Raw genomic sequence first — 22795 nt, 5'->3', positions numbered from 1 at the left:
TTATTTAAAATCCATGCCAAATAATCTCGTTCTAGAAACATCAAATATACCTACGTGATGTTAGTTTGAGGTATAGGTGCAGATAAAATAAATCGCAATGATAGTCGAAACACGTAATGAACCGTGAGATATTTAAAAATCTATAAATTTATTTTCCACCAACGGATATTTCTTCCAGAAAGTCGTATTTCATGGTTGAGTCGTTATGTTCCTGTGGACCGTGGTGTACAAATCAGCACTGACTTCTTGAATCGGACGTAATGATTTTTATTAATGATGACAATACAACACTTTTAACATTGAAGTCAGGTGGAAAAAAATCGAAATTCTTCGGCATCCATTTTCATACTAGAATTAGTCCCGCTAGTGTTCCGTAAATTTTATTTACAGTACACTAAATATGACCTTTTTTACGTATATTTGAATCAAAACGAATTATTTCCAAAGATGAACAAATGATAAAACATTCATGGCCTATTAACACTCAATTTTTTAACTTTTAAACAATAATTTAAACAATTTTAGATATTATATTACAATAATAAATAAGTACCTACCTTTTGTAATTAGAAATAAATGAAACTATTTCATTTACATTGCATTACAGTTTAGTTTCATGGTGAGAAAAACTTATTATTTCCAATAACTCATTAACATCTTGATAACGATTCACACACTTTAGTATTTAACTTCAATAAATTTCTGTATGACCTCAAACTAAATTGATAGCTCTCATTGAATGAAATAAAACAAAAAATTCTTCATTCGAAACTTATAATATGAACACGATTCATCAAATTGATATATTTGATTTCTTGTGGATTTTGATGATGTAATATTTTTTCGGTGAATATAATAAATGTTATTTACCTATGTTTATTTAAAATGGACCTACATCAAAATATGTATTTAATCTAATTTTAAATATTTATTAAGTACACATCATATTAATATTTTGTATGTGATAAAAACTTATCATGAATACAACATAATAATAAATATCGAACTCAGTGTAAACTGTAAACTACAATAAATTGATCACCTATATCGTTTATCATTTCCGATGTTAAATCGAATTTGTCTTAGTGTTCGCTAGTTCGCTACTAATGAGAGACCCTCTAAATGTGTTTTTATATCTTCTTTTCCGTAATCAAGCACAAAAATATCAAGTGTAAACATCATTTAAGTATCCTCATTGCATTTTATTGCCAGCTATAACCATTTTACATCAGTGAACTTGTTTTACAATTCCCAGATGACACCTCCTCCAAATAAAATGTAATGTATGTTACACAAAAATGTCAAATTATACATACAACCCGTCCGTATCTGATTTCATGACGGATAACAATTTTAATTAATTTTTTTTTTTTTTAATAGGTAACCTAAAAAGTGTAACGTTTTATTCAAAAATTTAAATTAAAATTTTAAACAGAAACAATATCAGTAGGTACGGATATAATTAATATTATTCATATATATATAATGTAATTTTTTTTTATAAAAATAATACAGTTAACAACTAAATTAATTTCCGTACGAAAATGAACACTATGCAAGTCTGCAGTTAGTAATTTTGGAATAAATTATTCTAATAACATTGACAAAATGTATCAAGATTTAATGTGTAAAATGCTATTCATTTACATAAAACTAAAAAAATATCATTATAAATTTTCTAGTGATCTAAAAATATCTAAGACCATTACCCCACCTATCACATCGTTCAAATGCCAAATGGTTTTACTGAAGTACGTTTATATTTTATAAACTGATATAAAAAACATAAAAGAACTTAATAACGGTACAAATCAATTTGGTTTATTTCAATAAAAAAAAGTGATATTAAAGAATCAACAAAATATATTAAACACTACCCGCCTAGCCAGACAATTCAAATAATTAAATATTTTTAGTCTAGACTTGAGAACAAATATAAATAACTGGAGAAAACTGTAGAATATTGTCTCTTAAACATTTCCAACAAAAACTAATAACAGATACTTGTAACTGAGTCAATGTATATAGGTTAAAAAAGAATCATTTTTCTGAATTAAAACATTTAAATAAATAGAATATGAATTATTTCAAGCTAAACGCATAGGTATAAATTATTAACTATCAAAATAAAAAGGAGGAAAAATAAACTATGAGTTTCTTAAAATCAAAAATGCAGAAAATACTAACATACTTATAGGAAACCAACATATGTATATTTTCATAATACAATTTACAACATTTATAATTAAAAATTCACTTCTAAAATAAATGTGATATCTATCTTGTAACATAATATAGTATTTTAAGAAGTAAAAATGAATAGGTACCTTTATAAAATTAATAATTCAAAAATGAAATATAATGAAATCGCAAAGTTAATTTTAAAAGTAAATAATATATTTTATATAAATTGTCTACATCTATGGCAAAATTTATTAAGTCGCAGTCAAAATAAACCTGATACTGAAAGAAAAGTGCTCAAATATTTTATTATACAAAGGTATCCATAATAATGTTCTGACTGAAGTACCGTTTAATGGCACTGAAAATTGGACAACAATGTTATAGGACATTTTTCATACATATTACATTCCGGAAGTTTTATATATACCGTAAACATACGCCAGTGTGTTTATTATCGTGTCCATGTTCAGATAAATTTGACTGACATAAACGTGAGTAAGAAAAATAAACACATTCGTTGAACTTTTGACCCGTATTTCGACCATAAGCAACAATTTTCGTTTTAAACACAACTATTTTTCTGCTGTCATCCTAATTCGATTTATTGTACCTTTTTAGTGGATCAGCAAAATAAGTATACTGAATAAGCTAACCTTACCCTCCCGGGAAACACAGCGTTTAAAGAATATTTACTCATATTACTACTGAGTCTTATCAAATAAATATTTTTAGCCTTAATACAATATGTATGTGTATAGTATTGTCAATTCAGCGTTAGGACTTATCTAGATAATTATTTTTTTTATCTTTTATCTTATCTAGATAATATAATCTAGATCTTATGTCATGTGTGTGACGTCAGGTTAGGTTAGGTTATAATTTTGATGATTTTTTTATACATAATCCATTAAAATATTTTCGTATATCTTACATATATTAATTGTGTAATTACCTGGTAACATAACTACTGAATGTTAATAAACGATCAAGAACAAAATTTGTTAATTTAATGCGATCACTAAAAAAAAAAATAAATTCATCTATTTTTTTATAAACTTGATAAATGGTAAATTGTTATTTTCTTCTTCACGAGTCTTAGTTTATATACAAGTTACAATTACAGTTTCATACATTATTTTAAAACACCCAAGAAATAAAATTTATTTGCATATCATTTTTATACATAAAATAAACTCAAACTTCAAGCCACGGATTAACGCGTTAAGAAAATATAATAGTGTTTCGGGGAACTCAAATTATAAACAAATATAAAATATATGATTATCCATCAAACTACTCCATTATAATCCAACAGATTTTATCTTAAAGATTACTGACGTAGGTATATCATTGAAAATGTGCTCCAAAAAATCCAATAATATCGTTAAATATAAATACCGTAATTTTCTAAGCTGAGTAATATGATATGAAGTATATAAATACAATAATGCACATTTCATATTTCATGAATTCAACTCAAAATAAATAGTTGTAACGAAGTGATAAGGAACAGTATAAGAAGTGGAAATTCTGAACGATGTTTGAATAATGAAAACGTATTTCGTGGATATCACTCACCAGATAGAGTGTTGTCCCCTAGTACATCTACTCGTCCATTAAATTCGAACATAATCATTTCTAAGGACATTTTTAAAATCTCATTTAGTTTATAGTACATATAATATGTGGTTTTTAGGTCAGAACTATCAATCATTTAATTGCGTTTTTTTAATACAAATTTTGAATTTTGGAATGAAACCTTTTGAAAATCATGGAAGCAAAATCGGACAAAATCACTTAATAGTTTTATCTTCAGGGACCGGAAAAACGCCGATATTTGTATACAGAGATATTTTGGTTTCAATTTCTAATATTATAATTAGAGTGAATAATAGTAATACATTATTACTAACGACCAATAAATAAAAAAAAAAAAGATTTGTTTATTCGGTAAAAGTGTATCAATAAGAAAAATATTATTCTCATCATTATATTATGGCGTCTCTTACATCATACCATTTTTATCTAAATCGTAACTAAAATTGTAATAATATTTCATCATCAATCATGGAACATTCAAGTATTTCTAAAATTCTAACATAGTTTAGAATTTAAAAGTAAAATATAAAATTTCCGTTAAATAAAGTCTAATCTGAATAAAAGTTGTAAGGTCTTAGCTTTAGAGATAATAATATAAATATTTGATATCTACCTAACTTTTGAAAGACAGTCAACTTCAAATAGCGGTTTAATTTGAGTGACCGTTATAATAGTTTTAACATTTTCTTATACCGTGCTTAATTCTAAAAGAGTCTTATAGTAATGGTTAAGACGGTATTAACTGAAACCGAAAACAATTTTTTTTTTAACCCAACCGAAATCAAAACTGATATAAATACCATTATGGTCCCAGTCCTTGAATATATTTATGGTAACACGGCGTCCTAGATAGGCAATTTAGCTACAACTATGTCATGCATTTTTTTTCCTGTATCTCATAAATCAAAAATATGATATTAATTGTTTGTAATATAATATTTCAATAACAAAATGATGATTACGATGCAAATTGTAATCTTATATTTTACATTATAAATTAAAATGTATGCTAATAAACCAGACATGAAATAAGTATCACTTTTGTCACTTATTTTCCCGTTAAGTATTTTACTCTGAATTATTAACTACTAAACACTCGATAGTATTATTATGCTGTTAACAATTTTAAAAAACCAATAAGTACATTTTCGTGCACATTAAATTTATAATTTTAAATATTTGAGTGTGGTACAATTTGTGCAACATATGTATAATAGCCAGATAAATCAGCTTGGTTTTGTTATGATTTAAAAAGAATAACCCATGATAGAAAACATAACAATTTGTCAAGTGTAAATTAGTGTTATTATACAAATAATATTAATTTTTTGTAATCTATAAATACAGACTGAGAAAACTTAAAAGTCATCTTAAGTCAAATAATTGATTTTCCAGACGTTGTAAAAAAATATATATGTATATAAAATTATATAAAGTGTAAAGCTATCTAAATGCTCATTAAAACTCATGAAAAAACATGATCGTTGGAAGGTGTACCTACTACGGAGATTAGTATAATACAGTAACGTAATATAACGTCACGGAAAAAAAACTATTAATCATCTACCTACTTGAATAAATTTAACAGAATCTCCATAGTATGTTAGATATTTATGATATGTAAAAACCATTCAGCATTCTAAAAAATATATTAAAACTATTAACTTTGTATATATTTATTGTTAATGCCATAGACAAAAAAAAAAAACGTTTATTCTTCAACTATTTTTCATTGCTGTGAAGATAAAAAATCATCATCATTTTAAATCAAATTATGTTTATCTTTAAATCCCACCCCTTAACATCGACGGTCTAGTTCTAATTTCTCTAAACCTACTAAATAATTATTTCTTCGTTAGATTGTAAATTAATGCCTAAAATCTCTAATAAGCTTACCAAAATGGTACTCCGTTAAACAATTCACCCTACTTCAAATAATCCCCCTCTGAAATCTACTGAATTTTCCTTTATACTATTCACAGCTATTGACCAACCTTCTAGACACTCGGTAAAATAGACATATCTCTTTCACTGTAAATAATACTCTTATTTGAGGACAACTACTTCATTGACTATTCATACATTTCGCTCTACTGTATTCTTAGTCAAATTCAAAAAATAAATATATTTTATTTTAATTTAAGGCAGTTTGAGCTAGCCAAACTTTTTTATAATTTTAATTGATAAAATATATTATATCATATTATATAGTTGGAAGAAAATAGTAAACACAATTATATCATATTAAAAACATTAAAAAATATATTCTAATTAAAATTATACCTCATTATGGTTTATGTAAAAATTATCTTTTGAAATAAATTTATTAATGATTATTTTTACTATCAAATTGATACTATACATAACTACAAAACTCTGTTAAATAATCCATAACAAATGTGTTTACGTATTCGTAATTAAAATAAAAAATAATATAACCAAACAACTTGTTAATTAATATAATAATATTATATACCTAGTTAAAATATTATCCAGCTAAACAATAGGGGCCGTATCATAACAAACTGTTAAAAAAGCGTTCAGTTAGTATAATTTCACAATGTACACCACCAAGCATAATTATAACATAATGGTACTATATTATGTCAAAAATATTAAAATTACTCAAAAATAACTAACGAGGAATGAGGTTTGAAAATTAGAGAAAGAAAAATATTAAACCTACCCTATCTAATTATTATTAGCCTTTATTTGCATGTTAAGTTTGCCAAAAACTATGAGAAAAGGTTAAAGCATATTTTTTCACACATGTTATAAATTAATACTCTCAAACTATAATATTTTATGTAACACGTTAACCTGTAATTATCTAACAAAATAAATTATAATGTATAATAATTGTTTATTATTATAATTGTACGAGTTTACGACGGACATCGTTAAATTATAAAATGTTTTCTTGACGGTAAATATTGAATGTTAAAAATTTGTAAGCTAATTCTGATCCAGTTTTAAATATTTGTTAATACTTTCTATATATTATTATTATTAGTACATGTAAAATTCATAAATGTGGTATGGAGAGAATGCATTTTAAATGTTCACATTGAATTAAATACCATGTATTTCTATTTCTAACGATTTTAAAATATTACGACAGTATGTATTTCGAATTTGGTTTTTTCTATTACAGCTGTAAATTATAAATAATAAACAATATAACGATTTGTACATTTCATGAATATAAATTTTTATTCAAGCCATTTCACCGTTTTTGTCTTCATTATTAATATTTTTATGGTTATTATTTTTGGAATGAAATATTAAAAAAATGTATTACAATATTGTATTAAAAACAAATTAAATTTATTTTAAAAAATACAATTAGAACTAGTTTCAAATACCAATTTCACTCTCATCACATTTGATTTCAATATTTAGGGTTTTAACACTTTTTTATAACATTTTTAGGTTTAACCATTGCAGATAATTTATCATAATTCCTTATTCCTAAAATTTACCTTTTCTTGTTTATAAAAGTGTGAACTACAATAACCATTCGGAGCTTGGTCAAATTATTCTGTATACCCTTGAATATAGCAAGATTGAATCTCGGAATTCACATAACCAAAGACTTACCAGCATTCGTACTTTTACCATAATATATAATACACAATATTACATGCATACATACATAGGCGCAAATTGAGGGACGCATAATACCACTGGCGTAGATGAAAAACAAAATCGTACTCGAGAGCAAGGTGGCCTGCGATGAACCGAAAGCTAACGAGCGTACAAGGAAGTGGTGTAAATACGGTTGACAATTTGAGGGGCTAGAATATCAACTTATACGATGTACAATTTATTACACTGACGGGAAAAAGTTGAGAAATATTTCGGGGGGCTTCGAGAGGTTTTTGGAAGAGGAAGGGCTAAACCCTCCTAATGTACCCCTATGCAGATGATGGGTTGCATGTTCGGGTGCGATAGAGTTGATGATGACGACAATGATGATAACCACAACGATAACACAACACATTATTATTGGGCAATATACATTAATTATACTAAAACAACATAGATGCAACGTAATAATTTATACAGCAAAAGACGTTCGCTGACGTTAGTCGCTTGCAAAAATCCAAGTGAATTACCGGCCACGACGACGTGTAGTATTCGGGAGAGTTGTAGTGGTTTGAGAGGTCCCCTATCCCAAAATCTGTCTCAAATGTACCTGACCTCTGATTGCCGAATTCAACGTTATTGTTTCGTCCTATATTTTGTTGATACTAAGTGGAGCTAAAGCCCCTCCCCCACAGATAATTTAGGCTAATCGAGTCTATGTGAAAACGTCAACAAAACTGCGAAATTGTTGCGATGCGCTAGCTAATCCGATTGATTACATTGGTCTGCGCAAGAGCTTATCGCTGTTGTCACAACGGTTCAGATGGAAGCATAAACAACTGCAAAGACGCGGTTGATTTAAATAATATATGTGCGCACACATAATATTATATATGTTGACGGTAGTGGAAACCTGAAACGACCCACCCAACCGTGACACTGCGTAAACGTTTGAAAACGGTGGATATACCCCCATTACCTCTCACCACCACAATCGTGTCGATGTATGGTGTTAGGAAGGTATCGTAAATACCACCAAGACACTTCAACGGTAAAAAAAGAGGGGAAGTAGGCAACCGCTTTGCTGAACAGTGAGTGTTGAGTATACCTTGTCGTTGAGTAAGGATTGCATACGAAAAACGATGCATATTAAATCTTATGTATATAAAATATTTTTAAATATCTTTAATAGCAACGTATGAATAACATTGTTTCAAATGTTCAAGCTTTTTTACCAAGCGAATAATTTATAAAAATAATAATCATCTATAAGAAAAATCGAACATTTTAAATGTCTGTAACTGCATACCTAGCTCAGAAAGAGTCAAAATCATTTCACTACTACACCATGTAATATATAAAATGATAATATAAACATATGGTAAAAAATTAAAATTTTCAAGCACTTATCTAGGACTATTGGTTTTTGAATTACAACCAAAACAAAAATCGATTTTGTTGGAAACTAATTATTATAATAATTCAATTAAACAGTTTGGTGAATATAAATGTACATTTGAAAATCACCGAGAAAATTATTATTATTATTATTATTATTATCGGTTCCGGTGCGGTGGCTGAACATCCAACCCACCAGAGATACTGTCTATACGTCATAATATCTATCGGAGAAATCTGTAGCCATCCAAATACAATGTTTTCAGTGTGTGCAAAACGTAATACGCGCGGTCTATTATTACAACTCCTACCTATATTATATTATGTTACGGACCAATTGAAATACTATATTTATCTATATTGTATAATATTATACGTACAACCATTATATGCGCAGCGGTCGGCACAATAACGTTGTTATTATTATCATTATTATTAGGTATTACTATTATCATTATTGTTATTATTATTACGCTATTATTGTGATAATAATAATATATAGACGGTACGGAAATATGCTGAAGACACGCGGCACCGGTATAATATAATCGAATTAATTATGCCATTCGTCGGAGAAGAGCACCGTGGAAAACACAGGGTGAGCGAGCGTGTGAGTGCGAAGGGTTGCATTCGGCGACCGCGACGTCGTGAATATTTCAACGCGGTCGTCCGCCAGCTTTTTATGGTGCAATTCGCGCACACGACCGGAGCTCGGCCCTAACACTCCCCCCCCCCTCCTAGACGAGCACACGGCGAAAACACGTAAATTATTCACTCGCTCGCAATCCCCGAGTAAGCTTTGGCGTAAATCGTTTTGCCCGTACAATGGCAATGGCAATAAAAATAACATTATTATCGGGCCGAAAATCGCGAGTTGACGCCGCCACCGCCACCTGTCCGTCACCGGCGGTTGGGCAACCACGGGGCGGTCGAAAATCACGCGAATTCGCGCTCCAACGTCGATTTAAATATATATTTAGGTGGTCTCAGCACGCATTCCGTATCTGGACAATATTATTATTATTATTGTTGTTGCTGTTGTTGTTGTTGTTGTTGTTGTCGTTCGTCCGATTAATTTCGCCGACCCCCGCAACCGTGGGTAGGTAGGTATACAGATAATATATTATTGTTTTATGCATTGTATGTATATATTATGTAAAGTACCTGCCACGCATATTATAATTGTTAGTTTGACCGCGGACGGATCACGTGAAATTATTTGAGTACGAAAATCGTGCCCGTCGTTCATGATGCCGATGATGATCGTAATACGCGCATATTAATTATTTGACACGACTTTTACTTTTTAGGTTCTGAGTTTTTTTTCCGTTTCAGAGTTCACGCGTTCTGGAACAGAAAAAAATACTTCAAACGTTGAGTGGTTTCTGGAAATATTGGTAAATATCAAGTCGGTATCTAGACACATTGGGGAGTCAAAAGTAAAAAACGGTGGAAATGACGAAATGAAAATATTCACCAAAAAACATGAGTTTTCGACAAAATCGATTGTTTTTTTTTTGTGATTATAATATTGATAACCGTAGAGTATTGATATTTTTCACTGTGAGAATATTAGGTAAATTTTACATGTAGAAACCGTAAATACTTGCAATCCGTGATCCGTGACGCAGAAGTTATGATCAAAATCTTAATGAAACTTATATAAGAATGATAAAACAAATTATTTAAATTCTTTTCATACTGTTTTAAAATCTGTAGGATTAAATTTCAACTTATCGTGAACTATAAAAATATTTTTTCCAATATTCCATTACATACAGTTAAATACATCATTCCACTTAAAAACATGACGTGAAAATCAATTCACATAGTGTTGGAGTAAGTATAGATATCATACGAGTTTCAGATATATCAAATGAAACTTGTAGTAAGTTTCACTACATAACTTATAGCTGAATTTTTCGTTAAATTTTTAGATTAGTAAAAAATAAAACAGCTAAAAGTGTAGTGACGACTCAACAATGGTTATAATGATAATGGCAATGTATACAATTATAATAATAATTCAAATCTTAAAAACCCTATATTAATAAGCTTCCTATTTATTTTGTAAATCAAAAAAGAATAATCGTAGGGACTTGAAATGCTTACCAATTAATATATTAACTTAAGCATTAGCATTTTTTTTATTAGACGCCTATAATTACCAATTTACAAAATATTTTGGTTTCTTTTGAGCTATTATTTTTACTGATTTAATATTTTACTTCATTTAAAGTTTTTTTTCTTTCAATTTATGGTAATACATTTTATTTAAAGTTAAAAATAAAAACTGTATACAACTATACAAGATACAAATTTCCCATTAAATGTATTATTACATACTGCAACTAAATAATATCTAAAATGCCGACATAATTTTAAATTTCAACCACATTTTACGATGTTAATCAAAATACGAACATTTTTAAATGATATTGTAGTAAAATAATTACATCACATTTTCTGTTTTAATGACTTAACACTCGAAAATGCAGTAGGTACAAGATTTCTATTAAATTTTTATAACTGCAATTTAAAAAAAAATTATATAAATTTCCAAGGCACTATTTTGTATATAGGTATAGTTAATATGAATAAACGACAGTCATCGAATATATTTAAAATACCAATAATAATTTCTAGTATTTATACTAAATCAAATTCTGTATCTGTATGCTGGAGTGTATTGTGTATAATGTTTCAACTCAACCTCATATTTTTAAAACTATAGCTACATTAAAAATTGAAATTCACTTCCATTGAACTAGTGAAAAACTTTCTATTAACCGTTTAAAATGTCGGGAAAATTGATCCAGAAAACTAATTTTGTTCAAAGAAATTGAACTCGTGAACAATATATTATTGTATAAGTACTTGGTGTTTTAGTGGTAAATTGGGACGTTATTAATCTCAATTTAATGGAATTTTCCTAGAAATTCTTTTAAAATTATTGCTACCGTCCTTGCCGGTAGATCAGAAGACTCGAAAATTGGCGTTCTCATTTTCTTAACAGTCATATAATTTATATTTTATTGTTTACTCTGTAGCGTAAAAATTAAAATGTAATTTCTATTATTATATTTTTATTTTTTATACACTTGAATGAATAAAATTATGCTGAGTTCGAGTCTAAAACAGAAATAAAAGTTACAAATAAATTCCATTTTTTCACGACAATAATACGGAAAACGTTTTTTTATTTATTTATTTGTGGTCTTCGATCAGTAGTTAGTTTTTTGTTAAATCAGTCTGCTGCGCTTTAAAGAGTGCAAATGTCGGTTGTGCATTTCATCATCTCCAGTGACTGGTCTTACAGGTACCTCTCCCCACTACTTTTTGTTTATACTTATTCCTATTACCGTCGGGGAAAAACAACACATTACTCTATACACGACGCATAATAACTATGTTCTTGCTGAACAATGGTTGGTATTTTTTTAATTACTATGGCCCATTGTAATGTGAAATCAAAAAACAAAAACAAAAACTAGTATAGGTACGATTCTTACGTATTACCCCAAAATAACACAACGAAAAAAAAACAAAAGAAAACCTGGATGCCATGAAAAAGAGAGTGGTCCGGGTGTATGAATATGAGGCTACGCGTATAAAAGTAGAACAAAAACTAATGGACCAATATACCACGAACATGTTTGGTACATAATAGCATTATAAAGCAGCCCTAATGCAATGTATACCTATAGGTACGACGTCGTTTGGAAGGATTCAATTTATTTTGTATATAAATAAACAAGGCGTAATTTTAACGTTTGAAAATAATGGTTTGAAAATTTGAATGTTAAATTAAATTGTATATTGGATGCGAATAGTTATTGATAACGATATAAGAACAGATTTTGAATATGAATAAAGTATACATTTTATACCTATTTAGATTGTTAATATTAATTAAATATCATAACTAACTGTACAATGTGTGCATTTGCCCACATGTAAAAAAACTTTAGATTCTGAGCGGGATGATAAAAGTATAATTGGTTTTACATTCATGTGATTTTTTTATTTTTTCATTCTATTTTTTAATATGTTTTATAACACAATTGGTAATATTATGAATTACATTAATCCAACAAGTAATTTCTCGTTTATATTGGAAGAAAATATAGCAAACGAGATTATACACGCATGAATAAACATGGTTATTATTATAAAAATACTATAATAATATATTACTATCAAAATACATCCCTTTAGTGGCATAAAAATATAATGATCATGTAAAGGATAATATTTATTTTTTCCTATATCCTAAAAATAATTTTTTATACAGTACGTCAGTATAATATATATCATTTAAAAATTATAATAGCCCTATAGAAACAATATAATTAAATAATTTGGATTTATAGGGGCTTATAGAGGTTTCTCTTTCCAAATAATATACGACGAAAAGTTATTGACCATAACAACTGTAGCCGGAATTAATGTTTGCATGTAAATAACTATGTCAGTGAAACCTAGAACCTGGTCAAACTGTCCAAGAACTGTGTACTTTGCAATAGTATAATTGAATTAAAGAAACAAACATCTCTCCTGCAAAAGGCGGTTTTCTATTTTCTTATTGCAACGGACCCTAGTGTTTGAGTTTATGGTTCATATAACTCATAAGTTTAATTTATATTTTTAAATTATTTTACTTCACAATGTACATTAGGTTTCAAAATAAAATTCATATAAATTAACGAATGAAATAGATTTAACCATATTATAAACTTAGTAGTTGTTTGTAAAGTCTTAGATATCCAATTAAATATAATCCAACATTTATTTTATATTCTATATACTTAAGAATCCTATTAAAATAATAAGGGACATTTTATGGTAATATATAAATTATATTTATTACCCACTGTTGTCACTATTCCTAAAATCGTAACAGTACCCAAATTGACATACCCATTGTACGGGGGAAAAATATTCAGTCGAAATTTACATAGAATGTGTAGCGACGCTCAATCAACTAATTTATAGTCATATAATATTACTTTATGCTTGTAGTGCATAATTATTATAACACACTGCCGGCAAAATGTCCACATCCATGATATGTAAATTTAGTGTCTTTGAAAAGTTTATATTTACTAACCTATAGGCAATAAGGCTTGTAAATTTGCATATGTTTAACTATTACATTTTAGTGAACTATTACTCATTTTCATCCTCAAAATTAATTCACATTTATGCAGAAATATTTTATGCAGTATCCATAAAAATATCATACCTCCGGGATGTAAAAACATTAATATATCTCACGATTATTTGTCAGTAGCATACTAAATTTATTATCAGTATCCCAAACAAAAACGTGGCAATTAAAAATAAAATGTGATGAAGCTGCCGCCGTTTGCAGTAAAATGTCAGGTTCGAGTTTTTACTGAACGAAGTGAATATTGTTGTAGGTGTTGACGGTAGACATAAATGTCACCTGAACAATAGTTTAATTAATATTTAATTAAATCGAATAATGCGAAGTAAACGTTATAATAAGTATTCCGACGTGTTTCGTGTAAACATAATCAGACGCGACGTATTATAACGCAAAGTAAATCCCCTGTTCCAAAACGAACGATAGTTCTGACAATAGAACTATCAGGCGTCGGCGGGTCTGAGTCGGTTAGAATACATACTTAACAAAACAAAAAAAAAACAAAAACGAGCAAACAAACAAACAAAAACAAATTTGGTCTAGCAAACACACGATGAACACTGAGTCAAGGTCAGATTTCTGCCAAGGTCACGTCGATGGGGTGGTGAGAGAGAGAGAGGTTCTCGGAGGAGCGGATTTTTATCAAGGATCCTACGTCGAGGCGGGGTACTTCTCGTACCGGGTTGTACGACAATCGGCGTTGTATATACAACAATATGTACAGTAGTCATAGCAACGGCTGCGGCCAAAACACTTTTGCCCCGGGCCTTTCGTGAGAAAGAGAGAGAGAGAGAGAGAGAGAGATAAACTATAACTATGGCGTTGAAGACTCAGTGTAATCACACGAAGTTGCGTTTCATTTCGTCCGTATACTATGGTAGAAGTGAAGAGGGAAACGGTACTTGACGAAAGGTATATGCTGCGTAAATAACCTGTGACTATAGTGATGATGCACACTGAAAACCTATAAACGAACTATAGTAGTTTTTTTTTTCAATTCACAAGTGTGTGAAATAATTTACTTCTTGGGAAAAATGAAAAATTATTGAAGTTCTATTACGAAAAGTATAATAATGTGAGGTATAAGCGACAAAACGAAAATCACGAGACCTACAGATTTCATTAAAAAAAATGAAATTGTATTTAAGCTTATAAAATTTTTATGATTTTAAACGTAGTCCTATATATTTTATCCGTTTAGGGTACCACGGATATTGGGTGGCGTGGCATCGACCGTCGATCGTCACTTGGACGATCCATCATATTTGTACAGATAATTAAAAGGAGGTATAGGTCAGTCGGATCACAAACTTATTTCGTATGTTTGATCGCCAGTGAAAAACATATTGGACAACACTATAATATAGTATGTCTATATGCATTCTATATTTCTATATACAATATACATATTACATATAGATTATATTATGCTTAAATATTATAATAAATTAAAAATAAAAAACTTATAGGTATAATATATTATAATTTTTGTAAACAGTTGAAATTGATTTTCCCATGTACTTCTCCAAAAACTATCTGAAATATATTTTAATTATTTCATGTAACGGAATATTTCTTAATAGCGACGCTTTACATTGGTCAATTAATGAAAACATCTGACTTTTATATAATTGTTACTAATTGATTGTTGAACTTTTGTATTTATGTTATTGCGGTTCATTTCCTACATTCACTTTTCTAAGAATGTTTATCAGTTTTGAGATGTTGCGTCACAATAATATATTGTTTATCTACACATACTTGCACGACCAACATCTTACAAAAAAGAACACTTCCAACGGCAGAAATCAAAATTATCGCCAAATTCACACACGTAATTTTTTAAAACAACTGAATTAAATGGCATGATATTTAGCATTTTAACCAACAAAACTGACGCAACAAATAGAAAAGTAAAACGAACCACTGAATTACATCGAATACAATTTATAACGATATCGGTACATAACTATTTTAAACATAATAGGTTGTTTACTAAGGGACAAGTTTTGATCTTAACGACAAAACTATGCGATATTCGCGATATGGAAATATTTATAAATGTTTTAACTAGACAGTATATTATACATTAATATACATTGCTAAAATTACTTAATTTTTGTTTTTTAATATAAAAACTAAATATCCGTAACACTATACAAAACATGTGAAAAATTGTTAAAAATTTATTTCAGTAAAATAAAAATTGGCAAAATTTAATTTTAATGCAATAAAAAAAAATTGTATTTAAATGAATAGTTAAGCAAAAAAAATGTTTAATTCACTTGGTAATGAATATAAGCATCTACAAAAATATGCAAATTCAATAACATTACTGCCCTGCTAATGACTTTATAATATTAATGAATCTTACTTTTTTATTAGATATGAGTTAAAATAATATATTAACACCAAAATAAATTAATAATATTACTAATAGGATGCCAAATATCTTTATGTATAAATTGGTTTATATAATGATATAGAATCAGTTTTAAAACTCGAGATATGACTAACTTAATACACACTTTCACATATTTACAAACTTTATTTATAATTCATTAGCTTGCAAAAAAATTAAATTTGTGTTTATAATTTAATAATAATAAATCATACGAATCTCTTAAATTTTGTCTAAATTATCAGATTTCTTGTCGACTTATACTCAAGATTTATTTTTAATTAACGTTAATTTTGTAATTCTATTTCGCATTTCTTATCATTTTAGTTTTAATGAATGTCAACACTATAAATCAATTCTTTATCTTAAAGATAACTTTTAGTGTCATATGATACTAAAATCATAGTTATGCAAAATATAATAATGATTTTGTTAAAACTTTATTGAAACTACCTACTATATAAATATATATTATATAGTATCTATCTTAAACTGTTAAAGGTAACCAAATAAACAATGTAAAGTTCAACCAAAAATAATAAATAATATGTGGGATACTGAAAGTTTTTGAATTTAAAAACTAAGAAATAGAAATAATGCCCGAATAATTCCCTCTATCGAATACAATACATATATGTGAAGTTTCCAATCTATGGAAATATTGCATAAAGCTGTTTGATCTTTTTTTACTATTCTGAAACGTGTATTCCAAAAGAAATAAAATACAAATTATTAGCATTATAAAAGCAATTGCACCTTCGAGCTCTTCAGAATCCAAAACTGGATATAAAAACTATTTTTTAAACTTTCAATATATTATTGTACATAGTTACACGTTTTATGTGTATGCATTTCAAATAAATAATTTTCAATTAATTTAAATTTAATTTGATTAATCCGAAAATTGTGTTTGAAGAGATTCGCAGATAGATCAGTTTAAACACTTTAAACAATATTCATTAGATATGATTTTACAGTAGACGATTGCATGTTCGTAATATAATAGGCTGCTAAAGTAATATCGTTGATCAAATAATACTTAATAGTAAATTATTATTTATGTGGACTTTAACAATTGCATAAATGTAAAACACTAGATAGTTATAAAACATTTAGGCACCTTGCACATATAGGTAGGTACATAAAAACCATAACTGCGTAAAATACAATACGTCCTCCATGTGATCCCGGATGTAGACCACTCCTACAGTCCTGTATCATAAGACTGTTTCTTGGAAAATTGCCAATAACATAGTTTGGTTACATGGTTTAAAGTATAAAATTACAATATCTTCACACACACGTGCGATTCTCATGTAACTACATTTGGTCCGACGGCATAAAACAACGTTCCAATAACGCTTTATACTATTATATAGTATTATAGTATAATTATAATAACAGACATATATTATGTTTATATGTGTGTGTGTGTGTGTCTGTGTGTGCGTGCTCAATGTATTGTTTATAAATGAATTGCAAATTAATTCAAGGCGAACCTATAAATATACAGGTACCTAATCGAGAAATCCTTTGAATGAAAGTTTGAAATTTAACAAACTTTAGTCGGTAGTTTAATGGAACTGGCGTGGGTAATATTATTTTAAACATGTATGTAAAAGCACTTCCGGGCCATTTAGTGAACGCACAATGATGTACATTGATAAATGGCTGTGGACTTGTACACTCGATAAAATGATAATGAAAAATAAAATAAAGTGTTCACTTAATAAACATTAAATGACCCTTAACGTTGGCAATGTATAATAGTAATAACGGTATGATTTATTTACCATACCATTTAGTTTTACTTTATTACATCCAAACCACAATATTTACATCGATCTTCAAGAATTAATCCAAACAAACTGTGAATATTATGAACATTTTACAGTTTCATAAAACTTTGGTGTACGCCATAACAATTTAATGTTCGCTATATAGAACTTATATAGTTATAATCTCGGAATTGAGTTTTTAAAACATTTACTAATCTAGAATATGCATATTTAAAATGAACTCGATGATAGGCGTATATACCTACCGTTGAATAGAAAATACATCCAATTTTCAACTAATTTAATAGAATCAAAAAAATAATCCAATGCAATAAATAAATTCAAAACTCTTTTAATATACCATCATTGTATATTATAAAATCATAATAATATTATTATTATCTTTTGTTTTCAGAAATGGAAGAATTTTCACGTTATGGATAACAATGATCAGCGATTCAATCGGTCAGTATCGACCGAGTCACCGCGGGCAACTGACAATGAATTCTTTGTAGTATGGCTAGTAAAATTATGTTTTAATAATAGAGATAACTACACACAAATATACAATTATTCCTGAAATAATTTGTCAAAGATCAATAACAAATTAATCTGTTAAATAATATTTTCATCGGTAGTAGGTACTAATATCACAACTTTACGATAACAAAAACAAATTCAAAGGTTAAGTTAGGTCCCTATTGTAGCTGATATTTTACAAATTAGGTACAAACGGAAAAATACATATTTTGTACATTTCTACGACTAATATACCTAAAGCGAATTGCGTACACTGCTTAATATTGTCATTATTCAATAACCAATATTTTGATGCCCATTTTATTGTTTCATTTTTATAAATATTTATAATTTACATTAACCTGCTACAATGTCAAACGCGTAGTGCTATAGCCTTATAGGTTAGGCAATAAATACGTCATGTTTCTTTTTTTCTAAACAGTAACTGAAGTGTAAACTATTTACAAGTGTTTGTTTTTAGGAAGGTAACTTCAGTTAATAATAAAACAAAACTCATAAAGCAAAAAATATATACTTTTTTTTAGAAATCGTGAACATGTCAGTCATTGAGCCATTCTATTTCAAAATACCTACTCATAAGCCTTACTGGAGTGAAATATTTTCTATAATAAAAAATAAACAGAAATAAAATTAAAACTAGAGGGAAAACTTATATTGGAAATACTAATACATGTGAACACAATATAATATTATATTGATAGGAACTAATAAATGATAATAACCAGATCAAAAAAGCTTGAAAACAAAATTATTATGATTTTAATTGAATGGTTTTAAAATCTAACAAAACAAGAATGATAATTTTGTCTTAATAAAACCATTCCAGACATGAACTAAAGCTTAAAATTTGAAAAGTTATTTGACTACATTTTAATAAATTGCATAGTATTAAATTTCATTAAAATTGATTCAAAATGTTTTAGTGTGTTTCATATCTGAGCACTCATCTGTGAACATAAATATTATAATTTAATTCATATAGGCCTCGAGTATTTGGGTGCACTAGTGTTCTGTGACACTTGAATTAAAACTATTAACAATGGTTAGGAAGTTTATTGAAATTTGATTTCTACAGTAACATATTTCAATATTTAGTAGACAGGTTATCAGTTTAAAAATAGTTTACAATTTCCACATGTTAAATAAGTTAACCAAAAAAATAATAATAATAATCCAACAGTTTACAAAGATAACATTAATTATGTAACGCATTTCTCAAACAATAATAACAGTGTGTTATAAATGTACATAATTTTATAATTGTTTACATTACATGGCTTTTGATATCAAATCTACATGATATTTACATATAAATACTTATTATGTTATTCTATTTTTTGGTTAAAATTAAAAACCTCTATAACGTTCAGATTCAGAAAAAAATATTTATTTGTGTTTTTAATGACAGGTATATACACAATCATATGTTATTACACCCAATGTATATTACTCTGAAATTACTACTAATACATAATGACACCTCGATGGATCGATTTATTTTTTATTGCAATTTGATGTATGTATGGTCTTATATGCATGTGCTATACTCCAAATAAACTGTAATAAATTGATTGATACTTAAAAATCGATTTTCGATTGTTTTTACCGACAAAGTTATTCCACAGTCAGTCTGTCGTTCTATATATGAGGAACACCCATTATTTGGTTATTCCACTTCTATTCAGTGGAATTATTATTCCCTAAAAATTAACTACACATCCAATACAATAGAACTGCATGGACAATTATTAAATGGTATTATTTCATAGACATGGAAATAGATTTATATAAAATACATTTACGAACTACCGGCAGTTGAAAATGGTATTATATTCGTTTTACAGACACTTCTTGTATACTAAATATGTCCCCAAGTTTGAACACATTAAAAAAAAAACCTTTTTACCGTTGAAAAAAGTTGTATAAAAGGGTTTCAGATAGCTGAAACTCTTATAAAATATAAAAGCAATAATAGACATTTTAGTTTAAAACACAGTACCTACATTATAATATAATTTCGTCAAAGAAACTGTTAAAAATGTTATATACAACATTGTAAATACATTATATGAGTTAAGGTTTTTAATTCAATTTTGTTTACTGCTTTATAAATATATTGATCAAACATAATAATATAATAAATTATATTAAAAACATGTACGAGGTACCTATACTGGTATAATAGTCACTAAAAACACAGCTTTTATGAGAAAACGTCAAATGTTTATTATTACCTACGTCTTGTTTCGTCTGTTACTCGCCGAAGAACAATGTCGAATTAAAGTCTTCTTGTGAGCGTTTATGAGAAGAATTTAGGATTAATATATAATTCGAAATTCTAAAGTTAAGCGAATAATTTTACATAATCAATGGCGTAAATAATTGTTTTACTCCACCAGTAAAATGTACGAAGTCAGCTTGAGCGAATAAATTTACTAAGACGGATTCATTGCGCGTACTGTATGTGCTTAGTTGGGAATCGAACGTTTAGATCGTCAGTATTGTACTTAAAAACTAACGATGAGTTGACTTGATGCATATACACACACTTACACGTATATCAAGGTACCTAATGATGATGTCTCCGTAGACTGAGATGGTGGTATGCAACTGCACATAATGAATAGGTATGCCCTATGTTATATTATTATAAATAATATAGAGCGGTGCGTTGTGTAATCTTTCCTCGGAAGCACTAGAAGGAGGGAGGATTAGAACCCCCTAACTACGATTTAGCCCCTCTGCACAACAACAACAACAATAAAGTAGTCGACTATGAAATTCGTTTTGTTATTCTGATGATGCAGGCAAATAAATTTATATTAGTAATTACTAAATATTGTAAAAAAACCTGTAAGATAATAATTATAGTTATGGGTGAATAGAATTTTGGGTAGGTGCTTAAATCATTTGTATGATTGGCTTAGGTACTTGACTCACGAGATAGTGTCAAATACATAAAAAAAAACATAGTTCAATCGTTATAAGTCCAATACATTGTCAGCTCCACTCAGAATCTAAAATCTTTGATGGTGTATGGATAAGGAGGGATGAATCTCCCGCGGATTATTTTAAGTTTACAGTTTTTGTTAGAGCTATAGCACCCTCAGAATTTTGACCTAGTTGTGCCTATGACGTTAAGCCACAAGTGACAAAATAAAGGTGTATAATACATTAATACAGTGACGTATCTGAAGATCAACCTAAGGTGAAGGATGGTGGCAATTCAAATTTTTTGGTTTAAATCTTGATACAGATGAGGGCTCTCCGTCTCACTTTTATCAACTTTTTTAATAGTAATATTCATTTTTTATTTTAGTTGAATTGAACAGTCTTAGCGCTATACATACGATTGTAAATACATACGAAATCCAAGGACGAAATCCCAAGGGGAAGGGACAATCTACCCATTGCATCCTTCTCAAATACGCCACTACAGTATAATACAGCCATTGTGGTACTAATGTTGTACACTTAAGCGATACCACACGTAAATATATATGAATATATGTGTGTGTTTGTATACTATATACTATATATATATATATATATTATACATAGATGCAAGTCCATAGGCGCCAGGTTTTGTAAATGCCAATGGGGGCCGAATTTGCTACATATTAGCCTTAACTTTTGCTCTTCAAAATAATTTAAATATGTGGTTAAAGAGTAGTGACGCGGGAAGTGGACTACTTATATCTATATTTTTAATTGTATCCTCTTAAATTTTAAATCAGGGGAACACTCAAAATTTTTCATTAATAACGGTTTCCCTCAGATTTTTAGTCACTTAAAGTCCTAGTTTAAACTAATTAAAATATGTAAAATATGATAAAATAAATACTACCTGTAGTATAACACGAAATAAATTAAAAATATTTATTTACTTTAATTTATTTTAATAATATCAGTATATCACATTAACTTAATGAAAATGTATTCTGTCTAACTTTTGTTTTATTAATAAATTGGTTAGCAACAATTGATAGATCGATGTCTTCGTCTTTATGAATATGGATCATAGAAATGTCATGTAAACGTGATTGTCCCATGGTCGATCGTAAAAATGTTTTTAGTCTTCGAAGTGCGGAAAATGACCTTTCAGCTGTACAAGAAGATACTGGGATAATTAGTAAA

The 22795-nt window shown here is 28.3% G+C and overlaps 1 protein-coding gene across 5 annotated transcripts in view; it reads left to right on the top strand.

Moving 5' to 3' along the window:
• LOC100159916 (muscarinic acetylcholine receptor M2) overlaps positions 1-22795 on the top strand; it is a 93133-nt gene that overhangs the window by 43511 nt on the left and 26827 nt on the right. For all 5 annotated transcript variants that reach the window (XM_016800774.2, XM_008180260.3, XM_016800772.2 and 2 more), the window contains one exon: positions 18534-18632. The gene's annotated coding sequence lies outside the window, so the exon portion shown is untranslated. The remainder of the gene's footprint in view (positions 1-18533; positions 18633-22795) is intronic.

Source organism: Acyrthosiphon pisum, chromosome A2 (assembly GCF_005508785.2).
Source record: "Acyrthosiphon pisum isolate AL4f chromosome A2, pea_aphid_22Mar2018_4r6ur, whole genome shotgun sequence".
NCBI classification, from domain to species: domain Eukaryota; kingdom Metazoa; phylum Arthropoda; class Insecta; order Hemiptera; family Aphididae; genus Acyrthosiphon; species Acyrthosiphon pisum.
The sequence above is the reverse complement of the archived record's forward strand: the minus strand, read 5'-3'. Positions and strand labels throughout refer to the sequence as shown.